This window comes from Anomaloglossus baeobatrachus, unplaced genomic scaffold, assembly GCF_048569485.1.
Source record: "Anomaloglossus baeobatrachus isolate aAnoBae1 unplaced genomic scaffold, aAnoBae1.hap1 Scaffold_636, whole genome shotgun sequence".
Lineage (NCBI taxonomy): Eukaryota > Metazoa > Chordata > Amphibia > Anura > Aromobatidae > Anomaloglossus > Anomaloglossus baeobatrachus.
The window spans coordinates 1-18,401 of NW_027445004.1; the positions used below are offsets into that span (position 1 = coordinate 1).

General features: G+C 46.4%; 11 non-coding genes across 11 annotated transcripts; all 11 read right to left on the bottom strand.

Moving 5' to 3' along the window:
- Window positions 1–1,401: 1,401 nt before the first annotated feature.
- Window positions 1,402–1,592, bottom strand: LOC142285906 (U2 spliceosomal RNA). The gene has a single exon (XR_012747201.1). It is a non-coding gene; the product is annotated as a U2 spliceosomal RNA (small nuclear RNA).
- Window positions 1,593–2,979: 1,387 nt separating this feature from the next.
- Window positions 2,980–3,170, bottom strand: LOC142285966 (U2 spliceosomal RNA). Its single transcript, XR_012747247.1, has one exon. It is a non-coding gene; the product is annotated as a U2 spliceosomal RNA (small nuclear RNA).
- A 1,387-nt stretch (window positions 3,171–4,557) lies between these two features.
- On the bottom strand, window positions 4,558–4,748 carry LOC142285977 (U2 spliceosomal RNA). The gene has a single exon (XR_012747258.1). It is a non-coding gene; the product is annotated as a U2 spliceosomal RNA (small nuclear RNA).
- A 1,385-nt stretch (window positions 4,749–6,133) lies between these two features.
- LOC142285989 (U2 spliceosomal RNA) lies at window positions 6,134–6,324 on the bottom strand. Its single transcript, XR_012747269.1, has one exon. It is a non-coding gene; the product is annotated as a U2 spliceosomal RNA (small nuclear RNA).
- A 1,387-nt stretch (window positions 6,325–7,711) lies between these two features.
- Window positions 7,712–7,902, bottom strand: LOC142286001 (U2 spliceosomal RNA). The gene has a single exon (XR_012747280.1). It is a non-coding gene; the product is annotated as a U2 spliceosomal RNA (small nuclear RNA).
- Window positions 7,903–9,289: 1,387 nt separating this feature from the next.
- LOC142285912 (U2 spliceosomal RNA) lies at window positions 9,290–9,480 on the bottom strand. The gene has a single exon (XR_012747207.1). It is a non-coding gene; the product is annotated as a U2 spliceosomal RNA (small nuclear RNA).
- A 1,387-nt stretch (window positions 9,481–10,867) lies between these two features.
- Window positions 10,868–11,058, bottom strand: LOC142285925 (U2 spliceosomal RNA). The gene has a single exon (XR_012747218.1). It is a non-coding gene; the product is annotated as a U2 spliceosomal RNA (small nuclear RNA).
- Window positions 11,059–12,445: 1,387 nt separating this feature from the next.
- On the bottom strand, window positions 12,446–12,636 carry LOC142285937 (U2 spliceosomal RNA). The gene has a single exon (XR_012747227.1). It is a non-coding gene; the product is annotated as a U2 spliceosomal RNA (small nuclear RNA).
- Window positions 12,637–14,023: 1,387 nt separating this feature from the next.
- Window positions 14,024–14,214, bottom strand: LOC142285928 (U2 spliceosomal RNA). Its single transcript, XR_012747221.1, has one exon. It is a non-coding gene; the product is annotated as a U2 spliceosomal RNA (small nuclear RNA).
- A 1,387-nt stretch (window positions 14,215–15,601) lies between these two features.
- LOC142285948 (U2 spliceosomal RNA) lies at window positions 15,602–15,792 on the bottom strand. Its single transcript, XR_012747238.1, has one exon. It is a non-coding gene; the product is annotated as a U2 spliceosomal RNA (small nuclear RNA).
- A 1,387-nt stretch (window positions 15,793–17,179) lies between these two features.
- Window positions 17,180–17,370, bottom strand: LOC142285959 (U2 spliceosomal RNA). The gene has a single exon (XR_012747241.1). It is a non-coding gene; the product is annotated as a U2 spliceosomal RNA (small nuclear RNA).
- Between the last annotated feature and the right edge of the window lie 1,031 nt (window positions 17,371–18,401).

Here is an 18,401-nt window from a genome sequence, read left to right on the forward strand (position 1 = left end):
GGCCGAGAAGCGATAACCAGAATTGGTTTGGGCCTCGAGTGGCACCCTGGCCTATGCCGGACACATCTTAGGGAGAGAGAGCGAGAGGGAGACAAACCCACGCCTACACAAGACATTTTGTCACCCAAGCCAACCCTTGAAAAGGCTGCTTTGCAGAGCCAAAACAAGAAGAATGGTGCGTTTTGCAGCCGCCGCCCACTGCAATGAATCTGAATAACTCCTCCTTTAGGGCGCAAGCAACTCCCCTCCCCCTTGCAGTCTTTCCAATTCACGATACAAAAAGACGGACAGGACAGGTTGCCTGACTTTCCGTCACTGCCACCCTTTGCCATCCTTACCCGTAGAAAGCCCTTTCATCATCCCCAAACCCTAATCTTTTCCCTTTCCTTCCCAGCCCCCAAACCCTGCCCTCTGTACCTTTCTCACCACCCGCTTCCCTTCTCCTGTCATCCCCCTACCACCCGGGAAAAAAAGAGATTGCCCCCTCCTTCCACTAGCCCACCCTCCCACCCAAAGAACAACTTCTTCTGCGCAGCTTGTTTTCTAGGCAGCAGCGCTATTGTGATGTCATCGGGGGGCATTGTGACAAGCCGCCAGTGTTCCGTCTCTTCATGTTGTGCACAGTTCAAACGGAAAATACATCAACAGGCAGACTACAGAAAAGCTTACTATCAAAGGTTAGAGGGGGGCTTTCTCAGAGGGCTTTTTACAGTTTTTCTATTCCCAATTAGCCGTTTAAGTGTACTTATTGAAAGTAGTAATTCTTTCATAGGCCGCCCTTTCTTAGTATTTGACGTTCCTTATATTGCGGTATGAGGCTTCGCAGTAGGTTGCAAACATTCATCACCCATGACTGTCCCCAATTGAGCTCAGAAGCTCAATGTCTATCATGACCTCTCTTTTAGAATGTCCAAGAGCAAGCAAACTATTCCTCCAGGAGAGGGCGCCAACAGACTACTAAAGAGATCATCATTACTCAAAGAAAACCCCAAAAACCAATGCATGATAGGAATAAACAGGTAACTTTCTTTGGAGTGGAAGCGGAGAGATCGCACCAGATGCCAATTCTAGATGTTATCACACCTGTGGTCACTGCAGCAGCAGGTGAATCCACTTTGTCCAAAAGGGATCTATTCCATTCAATTGCAAATGATCTAGATAAGACAGAGAACTGCAGCACGGGGACATAGCCGAGTTGGTCAGGTTGAGTGGTGATGAGTTTGCTATTTGGATGAATAAAGAAAGTCAAAAGTGTGAAAGATAAAAAACAAAAGGAGGAAGTGTGAAAAGTGAATGGGCCAAATTGAGGTGCATATGAAGACGTATGCTTTCTTCCAATTCATTAAATCGGGCTAATATGAATCAGGTGAATTGAGTTCTGCTTTTGGAAACTGGGTTAAGAAGGGGTGCACCGTTCCTGGAGGTACTGCAATACCAGGTCAATGCGTGGAGTGGACAGAGCAAGCTCTTTTTCCATCTCCCTGTTCTAAAAATCCATTTAATATATGGTCCCCAGATAGGGGACGTATCAGATATTAAACTGATAAGAACAGATACTACACTTGATCTTAGCCAAAAGGCCGAGAAGCGATAACCAGAATTGGTTTGGGCCTCGAGTGGCACCCTGGCCTATGCCGGACACATCTTAGGGAGAGAGAGCGAGAGGGAGACAAACCCACGCCTACACAAGACATTTTGTCACCCAAGCCAACCCTTGAAAAGGCTGCTTTGCAGAGCCAAAACAAGAAGAATGGTGCGTTTTGCAGCCGCCGCCCACTGCAATGAATCTGAATAACTCCTCCTTTAGGGCGCAAGCAACTCCCCTCCCCCTTGCAGTCTTTCCAATTCACGATACAAAAAGACGGACAGGACAGGTTGCCTGACTTTCCGTCACTGCCACCCTTTGCCATCCTTACCCGTAGAAAGCCCTTTCATCATCCCCAAACCCTAATCTTTTCCCTTTCCTTCCCAGCCCCCAAACCCTGCCCTCTGTACCTTTCTCACCACCCGCTTCCCTTCTCCTGTCATCCCCCTACCACCCGGGAAAAAAAGAGATTGCCCCCTCCTTCCACTAGCCCACCCTCCCACCCAAAGAACAACTTCTTCTGCGCAGCTTGTTTTCTAGGCAGCAGCGCTATTGTGATGTCATCGGGGGGCATTGTGACAAGCCGCCAGTGTTCCGTCTCTTCATGTTGTGCACAGTTCAAACGGAAAATACATCAACAGGCAGACTACAGAAAAGCTTACTATCAAAGGTTAGAGGGGGGCTTTCTCAGAGGGCTTTTTACAGTTTTTCTATTCCCAATTAGCCGTTTAAGTGTACTTATTGAAAGTAGTAATTCTTTCATAGGCCGCCCTTTCTTAGTATTTGACGTTCCTTATATTGCGGTATGAGGCTTCGCAGTAGGTTGCAAACATTCATCACCCATGACTGTCCCCAATTGAGCTCAGAAGCTCAATGTCTATCATGACCTCTCTTTTAGAATGTCCAAGAGCAAGCAAACTATTCCTCCAGGAGAGGGCGCCAACAGACTACTAAAGAGATCATCATTACTCAAAGAAAACCCCAAAAACCAATGCATGATAGGAATAAACAGGTAACTTTCTTTGGAGTGGAAGCGGAGAGATCGCACCAGATGCCAATTCTAGATGTTATCACACCTGTGGTCACTGCAGCAGCAGGTGAATCCACTTTGTCCAAAAGGGATCTATTCCATTCAATTGCAAATGATCTAGATAAGACAGAGAACTGCAGCACGGGGACATAGCCGAGTTGGTCAGGTTGAGTGGTGATGAGTTTGCTATTTGGATGAATAAAGAAAGTCAAAAGTGTGAAAGATAAAAAACAAAAGGAGGAAGTGTGAAAAGTGAATGGGCCAAATTGAGGTGCATATGAAGACGTATGCTTTCTTCCAATTCATTAAATCGGGCTAATATGAATCAGGTGAATTGAGTTCTGCTTTTGGAAACTGGGTTAAGAAGGGGTGCACCGTTCCTGGAGGTACTGCAATACCAGGTCAATGCGTGGAGTGGACAGAGCAAGCTCTTTTTCCATCTCCCTGTTCTAAAAATCCATTTAATATATGGTCCCCAGATAGGGGACGTATCAGATATTAAACTGATAAGAACAGATACTACACTTGATCTTAGCCAAAAGGCCGAGAAGCGATAACCAGAATTGGTTTGGGCCTCGAGTGGCACCCTGGCCTATGCCGGACACATCTTAGGGAGAGAGAGCGAGAGGGAGACAAACCCACGCCTACACAAGACATTTTGTCACCCAAGCCAACCCTTGAAAAGGCTGCTTTGCAGAGCCAAAACAAGAAGAATGGTGCGTTTTGCAGCCGCCGCCCACTGCAATGAATCTGAATAACTCCTCCTTTAGGGCGCAAGCAACTCCCCTCCCCCTTGCAGTCTTTCCAATTCACGATACAAAAAGACGGACAGGACAGGTTGCCTGACTTTCCGTCACTGCCACCCTTTGCCATCCTTACCCGTAGAAAGCCCTTTCATCATCCCCAAACCCTAATCTTTTCCCTTTCCTTCCCAGCCCCCAAACCCTGCCCTCTGTACCTTTCTCACCACCCGCTTCCCTTCTCCTGTCATCCCCCTACCACCCGGGAAAAAAAGAGATTGCCCCCTCCTTCCACTAGCCCACCCTCCCACCCAAAGAACAACTTCTTCTGCGCAGCTTGTTTTCTAGGCAGCAGCGCTATTGTGATGTCATCGGGGGGCATTGTGACAAGCCGCCAGTGTTCCGTCTCTTCATGTTGTGCACAGTTCAAACGGAAAATACATCAACAGGCAGACTACAGAAAAGCTTACTATCAAAGGTTAGAGGGGGGCTTTCTCAGAGGGCTTTTTACAGTTTTTCTATTCCCAATTAGCCGTTTAAGTGTACTTATTGAAAGTAGTAATTCTTTCATAGGCCGCCCTTTCTTAGTATTTGACGTTCCTTATATTGCGGTATGAGGCTTCGCAGTAGGTTGCAAACATTCATCACCCATGACTGTCCCCAATTGAGCTCAGAAGCTCAATGTCTATCATGACCTCTCTTTTAGAATGTCCAAGAGCAAGCAAACTATTCCTCCAGGAGAGGGCGCCAACAGACTACTAAAGAGATCATCATTACTCAAAGAAAACCCCAAAAACCAATGCATGATAGGAATAAACAGGTAACTTTCTTTGGAGTGGAAGCGGAGAGATCGCACCAGATGCCAATTCTAGATGTTATCACACCTGTGGTCACTGCAGCAGCAGGTGAATCCACTTTGTCCAAAAGGGATCTATTCCATTCAATTGCAAATGATCTAGATAAGACAGAGAACTGCAGCACGGGGACATAGCCGAGTTGGTCAGGTTGAGTGGTGATGAGTTTGCTATTTGGATGAATAAAGAAAGTCAAAAGTGTGAAAGATAAAAAACAAAAGGAGGAAGTGTGAAAAGTGAATGGGCCAAATTGAGGTGCATATGAAGACGTATGCTTTCTTCCAATTCATTAAATCGGGCTAATATGAATCAGGTGAATTGAGTTCTGCTTTTGGAAACTGGGTTAAGAAGGGGTGCACCGTTCCTGGAGGTACTGCAATACCAGGTCAATGCGTGGAGTGGACAGAGCAAGCTCTTTTTCCATCTCCCTGTTCTAAAAATCCATTTAATATATGGTCCCCAGATAGGGGACGTATCAGATATTAAACTGATAAGAACAGATACTACACTTGATCTTAGCCAAAAGGCCGAGAAGCGATAACCAGAATTGGTTTGGGCCTCGAGTGGCACCCTGGCCTATGCCGGACACATCTTAGGGAGAGAGAGCGAGAGGGAGACAAACCCACGCCTACACAAGACATTTTGTCACCCAAGCCAACCCTTGAAAAGGCTGCTTTGCAGAGCCAAAACAAGAAGAATGGTGCGTTTTGCAGCCGCCGCCCACTGCAATGAATCTGAATAACTCCTCCTTTAGGGCGCAAGCAACTCCCCTCCCCCTTGCAGTCTTTCCAATTCACGATACAAAAAGACGGACAGGACAGGTTGCCTGACTTTCCGTCACTGCCACCCTTTGCCATCCTTACCCGTAGAAAGCCCTTTCATCATCCCCAAACCCTAATCTTTTCCCTTTCCTTCCCAGCCCCCAAACCCTGCCCTCTGTACCTTTCTCACCACCCGCTTCCCTTCTCCTGTCATCCCCCTACCACCCGGGAAAAAAAGAGATTGCCCCCTCCTTCCACTAGCCCACCCTCCCACCCAAAGAACAACTTCTTCTGCGCAGCTTGTTTTCTAGGCAGCAGCGCTATTGTGATGTCATCGGGGGGCATTGTGACAAGCCGCCAGTGTTCCGTCTCTTCATGTTGTGCACAGTTCAAACGGAAAATACATCAACAGGCAGACTACAGAAAAGCTTACTATCAAAGGTTAGAGGGGGGCTTTCTCAGAGGGCTTTTTACAGTTTTTCTATTCCCAATTAGCCGTTTAAGTGTACTTATTGAAAGTAGTAATTCTTTCATAGGCCGCCCTTTCTTAGTATTTGACGTTCCTTATATTGCGGTATGAGGCTTCGCAGTAGGTTGCAAACATTCATCACCCATGACTGTCCCCAATTGAGCTCAGAAGCTCAATGTCTATCATGACCTCTTTTAGAATGTCCAAGAGCAAGCAAACTATTCCTCCAGGAGAGGGCGCCAACAGACTACTAAAGAGATCATCATTACTCAAAGAAAACCCCAAAAACCAATGCATGATAGGAATAAACAGGTAACTTTCTTTGGAGTGGAAGCGGAGAGATCGCACCAGATGCCAATTCTAGATGTTATCACACCTGTGGTCACTGCAGCAGCAGGTGAATCCACTTTGTCCAAAAGGGATCTATTCCATTCAATTGCAAATGATCTAGATAAGACAGAGAACTGCAGCACGGGGACATAGCCGAGTTGGTCAGGTTGAGTGGTGATGAGTTTGCTATTTGGATGAATAAAGAAAGTCAAAAGTGTGAAAGATAAAAAACAAAAGGAGGAAGTGTGAAAAGTGAATGGGCCAAATTGAGGTGCATATGAAGACGTATGCTTTCTTCCAATTCATTAAATCGGGCTAATATGAATCAGGTGAATTGAGTTCTGCTTTTGGAAACTGGGTTAAGAAGGGGTGCACCGTTCCTGGAGGTACTGCAATACCAGGTCAATGCGTGGAGTGGACAGAGCAAGCTCTTTTTCCATCTCCCTGTTCTAAAAATCCATTTAATATATGGTCCCCAGATAGGGGACGTATCAGATATTAAACTGATAAGAACAGATACTACACTTGATCTTAGCCAAAAGGCCGAGAAGCGATAACCAGAATTGGTTTGGGCCTCGAGTGGCACCCTGGCCTATGCCGGACACATCTTAGGGAGAGAGAGCGAGAGGGAGACAAACCCACGCCTACACAAGACATTTTGTCACCCAAGCCAACCCTTGAAAAGGCTGCTTTGCAGAGCCAAAACAAGAAGAATGGTGCGTTTTGCAGCCGCCGCCCACTGCAATGAATCTGAATAACTCCTCCTTTAGGGCGCAAGCAACTCCCCTCCCCCTTGCAGTCTTTCCAATTCACGATACAAAAAGACGGACAGGACAGGTTGCCTGACTTTCCGTCACTGCCACCCTTTGCCATCCTTACCCGTAGAAAGCCCTTTCATCATCCCCAAACCCTAATCTTTTCCCTTTCCTTCCCAGCCCCCAAACCCTGCCCTCTGTACCTTTCTCACCACCCGCTTCCCTTCTCCTGTCATCCCCCTACCACCCGGGAAAAAAAGAGATTGCCCCCTCCTTCCACTAGCCCACCCTCCCACCCAAAGAACAACTTCTTCTGCGCAGCTTGTTTTCTAGGCAGCAGCGCTATTGTGATGTCATCGGGGGGCATTGTGACAAGCCGCCAGTGTTCCGTCTCTTCATGTTGTGCACAGTTCAAACGGAAAATACATCAACAGGCAGACTACAGAAAAGCTTACTATCAAAGGTTAGAGGGGGGCTTTCTCAGAGGGCTTTTTACAGTTTTTCTATTCCCAATTAGCCGTTTAAGTGTACTTATTGAAAGTAGTAATTCTTTCATAGGCCGCCCTTTCTTAGTATTTGACGTTCCTTATATTGCGGTATGAGGCTTCGCAGTAGGTTGCAAACATTCATCACCCATGACTGTCCCCAATTGAGCTCAGAAGCTCAATGTCTATCATGACCTCTCTTTTAGAATGTCCAAGAGCAAGCAAACTATTCCTCCAGGAGAGGGCGCCAACAGACTACTAAAGAGATCATCATTACTCAAAGAAAACCCCAAAAACCAATGCATGATAGGAATAAACAGGTAACTTTCTTTGGAGTGGAAGCGGAGAGATCGCACCAGATGCCAATTCTAGATGTTATCACACCTGTGGTCACTGCAGCAGCAGGTGAATCCACTTTGTCCAAAAGGGATCTATTCCATTCAATTGCAAATGATCTAGATAAGACAGAGAACTGCAGCACGGGGACATAGCCGAGTTGGTCAGGTTGAGTGGTGATGAGTTTGCTATTTGGATGAATAAAGAAAGTCAAAAGTGTGAAAGATAAAAAACAAAAGGAGGAAGTGTGAAAAGTGAATGGGCCAAATTGAGGTGCATATGAAGACGTATGCTTTCTTCCAATTCATTAAATCGGGCTAATATGAATCAGGTGAATTGAGTTCTGCTTTTGGAAACTGGGTTAAGAAGGGGTGCACCGTTCCTGGAGGTACTGCAATACCAGGTCAATGCGTGGAGTGGACAGAGCAAGCTCTTTTTCCATCTCCCTGTTCTAAAAATCCATTTAATATATGGTCCCCAGATAGGGGACGTATCAGATATTAAACTGATAAGAACAGATACTACACTTGATCTTAGCCAAAAGGCCGAGAAGCGATAACCAGAATTGGTTTGGGCCTCGAGTGGCACCCTGGCCTATGCCGGACACATCTTAGGGAGAGAGAGCGAGAGGGAGACAAACCCACGCCTACACAAGACATTTTGTCACCCAAGCCAACCCTTGAAAAGGCTGCTTTGCAGAGCCAAAACAAGAAGAATGGTGCGTTTTGCAGCCGCCGCCCACTGCAATGAATCTGAATAACTCCTCCTTTAGGGCGCAAGCAACTCCCCTCCCCCTTGCAGTCTTTCCAATTCACGATACAAAAAGACGGACAGGACAGGTTGCCTGACTTTCCGTCACTGCCACCCTTTGCCATCCTTACCCGTAGAAAGCCCTTTCATCATCCCCAAACCCTAATCTTTTCCCTTTCCTTCCCAGCCCCCAAACCCTGCCCTCTGTACCTTTCTCACCACCCGCTTCCCTTCTCCTGTCATCCCCCTACCACCCGGGAAAAAAAGAGATTGCCCCCTCCTTCCACTAGCCCACCCTCCCACCCAAAGAACAACTTCTTCTGCGCAGCTTGTTTTCTAGGCAGCAGCGCTATTGTGATGTCATCGGGGGGCATTGTGACAAGCCGCCAGTGTTCCGTCTCTTCATGTTGTGCACAGTTCAAACGGAAAATACATCAACAGGCAGACTACAGAAAAGCTTACTATCAAAGGTTAGAGGGGGGCTTTCTCAGAGGGCTTTTTACAGTTTTTCTATTCCCAATTAGCCGTTTAAGTGTACTTATTGAAAGTAGTAATTCTTTCATAGGCCGCCCTTTCTTAGTATTTGACGTTCCTTATATTGCGGTATGAGGCTTCGCAGTAGGTTGCAAACATTCATCACCCATGACTGTCCCCAATTGAGCTCAGAAGCTCAATGTCTATCATGACCTCTCTTTTAGAATGTCCAAGAGCAAGCAAACTATTCCTCCAGGAGAGGGCGCCAACAGACTACTAAAGAGATCATCATTACTCAAAGAAAACCCCAAAAACCAATGCATGATAGGAATAAACAGGTAACTTTCTTTGGAGTGGAAGCGGAGAGATCGCACCAGATGCCAATTCTAGATGTTATCACACCTGTGGTCACTGCAGCAGCAGGTGAATCCACTTTGTCCAAAAGGGATCTATTCCATTCAATTGCAAATGATCTAGATAAGACAGAGAACTGCAGCACGGGGACATAGCCGAGTTGGTCAGGTTGAGTGGTGATGAGTTTGCTATTTGGATGAATAAAGAAAGTCAAAAGTGTGAAAGATAAAAAACAAAAGGAGGAAGTGTGAAAAGTGAATGGGCCAAATTGAGGTGCATATGAAGACGTATGCTTTCTTCCAATTCATTAAATCGGGCTAATATGAATCAGGTGAATTGAGTTCTGCTTTTGGAAACTGGGTTAAGAAGGGGTGCACCGTTCCTGGAGGTACTGCAATACCAGGTCAATGCGTGGAGTGGACAGAGCAAGCTCTTTTTCCATCTCCCTGTTCTAAAAATCCATTTAATATATGGTCCCCAGATAGGGGACGTATCAGATATTAAACTGATAAGAACAGATACTACACTTGATCTTAGCCAAAAGGCCGAGAAGCGATAACCAGAATTGGTTTGGGCCTCGAGTGGCACCCTGGCCTATGCCGGACACATCTTAGGGAGAGAGAGCGAGAGGGAGACAAACCCACGCCTACACAAGACATTTTGTCACCCAAGCCAACCCTTGAAAAGGCTGCTTTGCAGAGCCAAAACAAGAAGAATGGTGCGTTTTGCAGCCGCCGCCCACTGCAATGAATCTGAATAACTCCTCCTTTAGGGCGCAAGCAACTCCCCTCCCCCTTGCAGTCTTTCCAATTCACGATACAAAAAGACGGACAGGACAGGTTGCCTGACTTTCCGTCACTGCCACCCTTTGCCATCCTTACCCGTAGAAAGCCCTTTCATCATCCCCAAACCCTAATCTTTTCCCTTTCCTTCCCAGCCCCCAAACCCTGCCCTCTGTACCTTTCTCACCACCCGCTTCCCTTCTCCTGTCATCCCCCTACCACCCGGGAAAAAAAGAGATTGCCCCCTCCTTCCACTAGCCCACCCTCCCACCCAAAGAACAACTTCTTCTGCGCAGCTTGTTTTCTAGGCAGCAGCGCTATTGTGATGTCATCGGGGGGCATTGTGACAAGCCGCCAGTGTTCCGTCTCTTCATGTTGTGCACAGTTCAAACGGAAAATACATCAACAGGCAGACTACAGAAAAGCTTACTATCAAAGGTTAGAGGGGGGCTTTCTCAGAGGGCTTTTTACAGTTTTTCTATTCCCAATTAGCCATTTAAGTGTACTTATTGAAAGTAGTAATTCTTTCATAGGCCGCCCTTTCTTAGTATTTGACGTTCCTTATATTGCGGTATGAGGCTTCGCAGTAGGTTGCAAACATTCATCACCCATGACTGTCCCCAATTGAGCTCAGAAGCTCAATGTCTATCATGACCTCTCTTTTAGAATGTCCAAGAGCAAGCAAACTATTCCTCCAGGAGAGGGCGCCAACAGACTACTAAAGAGATCATCATTACTCAAAGAAAACCCCAAAAACCAATGCATGATAGGAATAAACAGGTAACTTTCTTTGGAGTGGAAGCGGAGAGATCGCACCAGATGCCAATTCTAGATGTTATCACACCTGTGGTCACTGCAGCAGCAGGTGAATCCACTTTGTCCAAAAGGGATCTATTCCATTCAATTGCAAATGATCTAGATAAGACAGAGAACTGCAGCACGGGGACATAGCCGAGTTGGTCAGGTTGAGTGGTGATGAGTTTGCTATTTGGATGAATAAAGAAAGTCAAAAGTGTGAAAGATAAAAAACAAAAGGAGGAAGTGTGAAAAGTGAATGGGCCAAATTGAGGTGCATATGAAGACGTATGCTTTCTTCCAATTCATTAAATCGGGCTAATATGAATCAGGTGAATTGAGTTCTGCTTTTGGAAACTGGGTTAAGAAGGGGTGCACCGTTCCTGGAGGTACTGCAATACCAGGTCAATGCGTGGAGTGGACAGAGCAAGCTCTTTTTCCATCTCCCTGTTCTAAAAATCCATTTAATATATGGTCCCCAGATAGGGGACGTATCAGATATTAAACTGATAAGAACAGATACTACACTTGATCTTAGCCAAAAGGCCGAGAAGCGATAACCAGAATTGGTTTGGGCCTCGAGTGGCACCTTGGCCTATGCCGGACACATCTTAGGGAGAGAGAGCGAGAGGGAGACAAACCCACGCCTACACAAGACATTTTGTCACCCAAGCCAACCCTTGAAAAGGCTGCTTTGCAGAGCCAAAACAAGAAGAATGGTGCGTTTTGCAGCCGCCGCCCACTGCAATGAATCTGAATAACTCCTCCTTTAGGGCGCAAGCAACTCCCCTCCCCCTTGCAGTCTTTCCAATTCACGATACAAAAAGACGGACAGGACAGGTTGCCTGACTTTCCGTCACTGCCACCCTTTGCCATCCTTACCCGTAGAAAGCCCTTTCATCATCCCCAAACCCTAATCTTTTCCCTTTCCTTCCCAGCCCCCAAACCCTGCCCTCTGTACCTTTCTCACCACCCGCTTCCCTTCTCCTGTCATCCCCCTACCACCCGGGAAAAAAAGAGATTGCCCCCTCCTTCCACTAGCCCACCCTCCCACCCAAAGAACAACTTCTTCTGCGCAGCTTGTTTTCTAGGCAGCAGCGCTATTGTGATGTCATCGGGGGGCATTGTGACAAGCCGCCAGTGTTCCGTCTCTTCATGTTGTGCACAGTTCAAACGGAAAATACATCAACAGGCAGACTACAGAAAAGCTTACTATCAAAGGTTAGAGGGGGGCTTTCTCAGAGGGCTTTTTACAGTTTTTCTATTCCCAATTAGCCGTTTAAGTGTACTTATTGAAAGTAGTAATTCTTTCATAGGCCGCCCTTTCTTAGTATTTGACGTTCCTTATATTGCGGTATGAGGCTTCGCAGTAGGTTGCAAACATTCATCACCCATGACTGTCCCCAATTGAGCTCAGAAGCTCAATGTCTATCATGACCTCTCTTTTAGAATGTCCAAGAGCAAGCAAACTATTCCTCCAGGAGAGGGCGCCAACAGACTACTAAAGAGATCATCATTACTCAAAGAAAACCCCAAAAACCAATGCATGATAGGAATAAACAGGTAACTTTCTTTGGAGTGGAAGCGGAGAGATCGCACCAGATGCCAATTCTAGATGTTATCACACCTGTGGTCACTGCAGCAGCAGGTGAATCCACTTTGTCCAAAAGGGATCTATTCCATTCAATTGCAAATGATCTAGATAAGACAGAGAACTGCAGCACGGGGACATAGCCGAGTTGGTCAGGTTGAGTGGTGATGAGTTTGCTATTTGGATGAATAAAGAAAGTCAAAAGTGTGAAAGATAAAAAACAAAAGGAGGAAGTGTGAAAAGTGAATGGGCCAAATTGAGGTGCATATGAAGACGTATGCTTTCTTCCAATTCATTAAATCGGGCTAATATGAATCAGGTGAATTGAGTTCTGCTTTTGGAAACTGGGTTAAGAAGGGGTGCACCGTTCCTGGAGGTACTGCAATACCAGGTCAATGCGTGGAGTGGACAGAGCAAGCTCTTTTTCCATCTCCCTGTTCTAAAAATCCATTTAATATATGGTCCCCAGATAGGGGACGTATCAGATATTAAACTGATAAGAACAGATACTACACTTGATCTTAGCCAAAAGGCCGAGAAGCGATAACCAGAATTGGTTTGGGCCTCGAGTGGCACCCTGGCCTATGCCGGACACATCTTAGGGAGAGAGAGCGAGAGGGAGACAAACCCACGCCTACACAAGACATTTTGTCACCCAAGCCAACCCTTGAAAAGGCTGCTTTGCAGAGCCAAAACAAGAAGAATGGTGCGTTTTGCAGCCGCCGCCCACTGCAATGAATCTGAATAACTCCTCCTTTAGGGCGCAAGCAACTCCCCTCCCCCTTGCAGTCTTTCCAATTCACGATACAAAAAGACGGACAGGACAGGTTGCCTGACTTTCCGTCACTGCCACCCTTTGCCATCCTTACCCGTAGAAAGCCCTTTCATCATCCCCAAACCCTAATCTTTTCCCTTTCCTTCCCAGCCCCCAAACCCTGCCCTCTGTACCTTTCTCACCACCCGCTTCCCTTCTCCTGTCATCCCCCTACCACCCGGGAAAAAAAGAGATTGCCCCCTCCTTCCACTAGCCCACCCTCCCACCCAAAGAACAACTTCTTCTGCGCAGCTTGTTTTCTAGGCAGCAGCGCTATTGTGATGTCATCGGGGGGCATTGTGACAAGCCGCCAGTGTTCCGTCTCTTCATGTTGTGCACAGTTCAAACGGAAAATACATCAACAGGCAGACTACAGAAAAGCTTACTATCAAAGGTTAGAGGGGGGCTTTCTCAGAGGGCTTTTTACAGTTTTTCTATTCCCAATTAGCCGTTTAAGTGTACTTATTGAAAGTAGTAATTCTTTCATAGGCCGCCCTTTCTTAGTATTTGACGTTCCTTATATTGCGGTATGAGGCTTCGCAGTAGGTTGCAAACATTCATCACCCATGACTGTCCCCAATTGAGCTCAGAAGCTCAATGTCTATCATGACCTCTCTTTTAGAATGTCCAAGAGCAAGCAAACTATTCCTCCAGGAGAGGGCGCCAACAGACTACTAAAGAGATCATCATTACTCAAAGAAAACCCCAAAAACCAATGCATGATAGGAATAAACAGGTAACTTTCTTTGGAGTGGAAGCGGAGAGATCGCACCAGATGCCAATTCTAGATGTTATCACACCTGTGGTCACTGCAGCAGCAGGTGAATCCACTTTGTCCAAAAGGGATCTATTCCATTCAATTGCAAATGATCTAGATAAGACAGAGAACTGCAGCACGGGGACATAGCCGAGTTGGTCAGGTTGAGTGGTGATGAGTTTGCTATTTGGATGAATAAAGAAAGTCAAAAGTGTGAAAGATAAAAAACAAAAGGAGGAAGTGTGAAAAGTGAATGGGCCAAATTGAGGTGCATATGAAGACGTATGCTTTCTTCCAATTCATTAAATCGGGCTAATATGAATCAGGTGAATTGAGTTCTGCTTTTGGAAACTGGGTTAAGAAGGGGTGCACCATTCCTGGAGGTACTGCAATACCAGGTCAATGCGTGGAGTGGACAGAGCAAGCTCTTTTTCCATCTCCCTGTTCTAAAAATCCATTTAATATATGGTCCCCAGATAGGGGACGTATCAGATATTAAACTGATAAGAACAGATACTACACTTGATCTTAGCCAAAAGGCCGAGAAGCGATAACCAGAATTGGTTTGGGCCTCGAGTGGCACCCTGGCCTATGCCGGACACATCTTAGGGAGAGAGAGCGAGAGGGAGACAAACCCACGCCTACACAAGACATTTTGTCACCCAAGCCAACCCTTGAAAAGGCTGCTTTGCAGAGCCAAAACAAGAAGAATGGTGCGTTTTGCAGCCGCCGCCCACTGCAATGAATCTGAATAACTCCTCCTTTAGGGCGCAAGCAACTCCCCTCCCCCTTGCAGTCTTTCCAATTCACGATACAAAAAGACGGACAGGACAGGTTGCCTGACTTTCCGTCACTGCCACCCTTTGCCATCCTTACCCGTAGAAAGCCCTTTCATCATCCCCAAACCCTAATCTTTTCCCTTTCCTTCCCAGCCCCCAAACCCTGCCCTCTGTACCTTTCTCACCACCCGCTTCCCTTCTCCTGTCATCCCCCTACCACCCGGGAAAAAAAGAGATTGCCCCCTCCTTCCACTAGCCCACCCTCCCACCCAAAGAACAACTTCTTCTGCGCAGCTTGTTTTCTAGGCAGCAGCGCTATTGTGATGTCATCGGGGGGCATTGTGACAAGCCGCCAGTGTTCCGTCTCTTCATGTTGTGCACAGTTCAAACGGAAAATACATCAACAGGCAGACTACAGAAAAGCTTACTATCAAAGGTTAGAGGGGGGCTTTCTCAGAGGGCTTTTTACAGTTTTTCTATTCCCAATTAGCCGTTTAAGTGTACTTATTGAAAGTAGTAATTCTTTCATAGGCCGCCCTTTCTTAGTATTTGACGTTCCTTATATTGCGGTATGAGGCTTCGCAGTAGGTTGCAAACATTCATCACCCATGACTGTCCCCAATTGAGCTCAGAAGCTCAATGTCTATCATGACCTCTCTTTTAGAATGTCCAAGAGCAAGCAAACTATTCCTCCAGGAGAGGGCGCCAACAGACTACTAAAGAGATCATCATTACTCAAAGAAAACCCCAAAAACCAATGCATGATAGGAATAAACAGGTAACTTTCTTTGGAGTGGAAGCGGAGAGATCGCACCAGATGCCAATTCTAGATGTTATCACACCTGTGGTCACTGCAGCAGCAGGTGAATCCACTTTGTCCAAAAGGGATCTATTCCATTCAATTGCAAATGATCTAGATAAGACAGAGAACTGCAGCACGGGGACATAGCCGAGTTGGTCAGGTTGAGTGGTGATGAGTTTGCTATTTGGATGAATAAAGAAAGTCAAAAGTGTGAAAGATAAAAAACAAAAGGAGGAAGTGTGAAAAGTGAATGGGCCAAATTGAGGTGCATATGAAGACGTATGCTTTCTTCCAATTCATTAAATCGGGCTAATATGAATCAGGTGAATTGAGTTCTGCTTTTGGAAACTGGGTTAAGAAGGGGTGCACCGTTCCTGGAGGTACTGCAATACCAGGTCAATGCGTGGAGTGGACAGAGCAAGCTCTTTTTCCATCTCCCTGTTCTAAAAATCCATTTAATATATGGTCCCCAGATAGGGGACGTATCAGATATTAAACTGATAAGAACAGATACTACACTTGATCTTAGCCAAAAGGCCGAGAAGCGATAACCAGAATTGGTTTGGGCCTCGAGTGGCACCCTGGCCTATGCCGGACACATCTTAGGGAGAGAGAGCGAGAGGGAGACAAACCCACGCCTACACAAGACATTTTGTCACCCAAGCCAACCCTTGAAAAGGCTGCTTTGCAGAGCCAAAACAAGAAGAATGGTGCGTTTTGCAGCCGCCGCCCACTGCAATGAATCTGAATAACTCCTCCTTTAGGGCGCAAGCAACTCCCCTCCCCCTTGCAGTCTTTCCAATTCACGATACAAAAAGACGGACAGGACAGGTTGCCTGACTTTCCGTCACTGCCACCCTTTGCCATCCTTACCCGTAGAAAGCCCTTTCATCATCCCCAAACCCTAATCTTTTCCCTTTCCTTCCCAGCCCCCAAACCCTGCCCTCTGTACCTTTCTCACCACCCGCTTCCCTTCTCCTGTCATCCCCCTACCACCCGGGAAAAAAAGAGATTGCCCCCTCCTTCCACTAGCCCACCCTCCCACCCAAAGAACAACTTCTTCTGCGCAGCTTGTTTTCTAGGCAGCAGCGCTATTGTGATGTCATCGGGGGGCATTGTGACAAGCCGCCAGTGTTCCGTCTCTTCATGTTGTGCACAGTTCAAACGGAAAATACATCAACAGGCAGACTACAGAAAAGCTTACTATCAAAGGTTAGAGGGGGGCTTTCTCAGAGGGCTTTTTACAGTTTTTCTATTCCCAATTAGCCGTTTAAGTGTACTTATTGAAAGTAGTAATTCTTTCATAGGCCGCCCTTTCTTAGTATTTGACGTTCCTTATATTGCGGTATGAGGCTTCGCAGTAGGTTGCAAACATTCATCACCCATGACTGTCCCCAATTGAGCTCAGAAGCTCAATGTCTATCATGACCTCTCTTTTAGAATGTCCAAGAGCAAGCAAACTATTCCTCCAGGAGAGGGCGCCAACAGACTACTAAAGAGATCATCATTACTCAAAGAAAACCCCAAAAACCAATGCATGATAGGAATAAACAGGTAACTTTCTTTGGAGTGGAAGCGGAGAGATCGCACCAGATGCCAATTCTAGATGTTATCACACCTGTGGTCACTGCAGCAGCAGGTGAATCCACTTTGTCCAAAAGGGATCTATTCCATTCAATTGCAAATGATCTAGATAAGACAGAGAACTGCAGCACGGGGACATAGCCGAGTTGGTCAGGTTGAGTGGTGATGAGTTTGCTATTTGGATGAATAAAGAAAGTCAAAAGTGTGAAAGATAAAAAACAAAAGGAGGAAGTGTGAAAAGTGAATGGGCCAAATTGAGGTGCATATGAAGACGTATGCTTTCTTCCAATTCATTAAATCGGGCTAATATGAATCAGGTGAATTGAGTTCTGCTTTTGGAAACTGGGTTAAGAAGGGGTGCACCGTTCCTGGAGGTACTGCAATACCAGGTCAATGCGTGGAGTGGACAGAGCAAGCTCTTTTTCCATCTCCCTGTTCTAAAAATCCATTTAATATATGGTCCCCAGATAGGGGACGTATCAGATATTAAACTGATAAGAACAGATACTACACTTGATCTTAGCCAAAAGGCCGAGAAGCGATAACCAGAATTGGTTTGGGCCTCGAGTGGCACCCTGGCCTATGCCGGACACATCTTAGGGAGAGAGAGCGAGAGGGAGACAAACCCACGCCTACACAAGACATTTTGTCACCCAAGCCAACCCTTGAAAAGGCTGCTTTGCAGAGCCAAAACAAGAAGAATGGTGCGTTTTGCAGCCGCCGCCCACTGCAATGAATCTGAATAACTCCTCCTTTAGGGCGCAAGCAACTCCCCTCCCCCTTGCAGTCTTTCCAATTCACGATACAAAAAGACGGACAGGACAGGTTGCCTGACTTTCCGTCACTGCCACCCTTTGCCATCCTTACCCGTAGAAAGCCCTTTCATCATCCCCAAACCCTAATCTTTTCCCTTTCCTTCCCAGCCCCCAAACCCTGCCCTCTGTACCTTTCTCACCACCCGCTTCCCTTCTCCTGTCATCCCCCTACCACCCGGGAAAAAAAGAGATTGCCCCCTCCTTCCACTAGCCCACCCTCCCACCCAAAGAACAACTTCTTCTGCGCAGCTTGTTTTCTAGGCAGCAGCGCTATTGTGATGTCATCGGGGGGCATTGTGACAAGCCGCCAGTGTTCCGTCTCTTCATGTTGTGCACAGTTCAAACGGAAAATACATCAACAGGCAGACTACAGAAAAGCTTACTATCAAAGGTTAGAGGGGGGCTTTCTCAGAGGGCTTTTTACAGTTTTTCTATTCCCAATTAGCCGTTTAAGTGTACTTATTGAAAGTAGTAATTCTTTCATAGGCCGCCCTTTCTTAGTATTTGACGTTCCTTATATTGCGGTATGAGGCTTCGCAGTAGGTTGCAAACATTCATCACCCATGACTGTCCCCAATTGAGCTCAGAAGCTCAATGTCTATCATGACCTCTCTTTTAGAATGTCCAAGAGCAAGCAAACTATTCCTCCAGGAGAGGGCGCCAACAGACTACTAAAGAGATCATCATTACTCAAAGAAAACCCCAAAAACCAATGCATGATAGGAATAAACAGGTAACTTTCTTTGGAGTGGAAGCGGA